Raw genomic sequence first — 1,430 nt, 5'->3', positions numbered from 1 at the left:
TATATATATATATATATATATATATATGTATATATATATATACATATAGTCCTTTTTCTGAAACCTGTGTTGCGTTTTGTAGACAGATTTGCACATGAAATTCTCGCGTTTTTAATTAACACTTGTAAGTAACTAAGGTGACAACACCACCTATTTATCTATCATTTACTCTCTTCCACTTTCCCCCGCTCTCTCTCTCTGTACTTCTCTGTCAACAACAATTTGTCTCCTCCCATTCTTCCTTCTCCCTGCACAGATGTTCTTACGTACAGACAGACGGAGATCAGCTTCCCTATCATAATAAATGAAGTACATGTATCGTTTTATAGCCCCCTCCCCCTAGAAGGAAAAACCCATGCGTGATGATGACCCCCCCCCCTTTATTTCTGTCTTATAGGTTAATCAGAGGAAGAAGACTTTACCAAATGTCTTTTTGAAATGTGTAAGAATGGTGGAGAAAGGTAAAGACGAAGCCACAAACCAACGATCTAGACTGAATGTTGTGAAGAGTATAAACTAAAGGCACCCAAGGGTTAAATGGTGGTGTTAAACCAGACGAAGTATTAATTCTTTAAACCAACAACTGATACAATCTAACCGATGATTTTTCACACGGTTATTGCCAACACAACTTTACTCAGAAGTCGCTGTGATGTGGTATCGAACCCGAAAAGTTATGATATCGAAGCGAACTTGTTAACCACAATGGTCATGACATTATAAATCTCCCCGTTGATATTATAGAGGAACGGCAGTTAAACGTTTAATTAACACTGCGTAGTATAGCTTACATTTAATACACACTGTGTAGTATAGTTAACCAAAATCAAGGAAGAACATCAGAAATAAATATTTCCGGGAGAAGAAAATAGGCGACTTGTCCAGCAGATAAAATTGTAATGACAGTAACCATCAGTCATTTATTGAAGAAATTCTTGACTAATGACTGGAAAAATGGATGCAGACGTACATTTGAAAAGTGTAAGAAATTAGGCTTGTAATTCGTAGAGATTGAATAGCCTAAGCTGAAATAACGCGCAGGAAAGGAAACAAACAAGTATTGCTGAAACAAATTAAATTCTGAAACAATATAGAAAGATTAATATTTCTACAAAAGCATCATCTATTTGTTCACGAAATGGAAAATATTATTTTGATCAAAGCAAGAAGAGAAGTCCAAATTTCCGAGCAGAAAAAAAAAAATCTTTGACGGAGAACAAGCTTGATGTAAATATTTAGCATACGACTTTACGAGGTTGTTAAAAAAAAAACGAAGGAAGGTTAAGTAAAACTAATGAAGGCAGTGTCTTAGCTTGATCTCCGCTCAATAAATCAAACTTATAGAAAAATAAGATATTTGTATTCACTATTTACCATCGTGGACAATCTCGAGATTTACTGGAATTCCATTGTTTCTCAATCAGCTGATA

General features: G+C 35.0%; 1 long non-coding RNA gene across 2 annotated transcripts in view; it reads right to left on the bottom strand.

Annotated features, from left to right (window-relative positions):
- The window catches only part of LOC106879850 (uncharacterized), a 201,271-nt gene extending 199,841 nt beyond the window's left edge, over positions 1–1,430 (bottom strand). For both annotated transcript variants that reach the window (XR_008264389.1, XR_008264390.1), the window contains exon 1: positions 1,368–1,430. This is a non-coding gene — a long non-coding RNA (uncharacterized LOC106879850). The remainder of the gene's footprint in view (positions 1–1,367) is intronic.

Source organism: Octopus bimaculoides, chromosome 6 (genome assembly GCF_001194135.2).
Source record: "Octopus bimaculoides isolate UCB-OBI-ISO-001 chromosome 6, ASM119413v2, whole genome shotgun sequence".
Lineage (NCBI taxonomy): Eukaryota > Metazoa > Mollusca > Cephalopoda > Octopoda > Octopodidae > Octopus > Octopus bimaculoides.
This window is presented reverse-complemented; position numbering and strand designations above follow the sequence as displayed.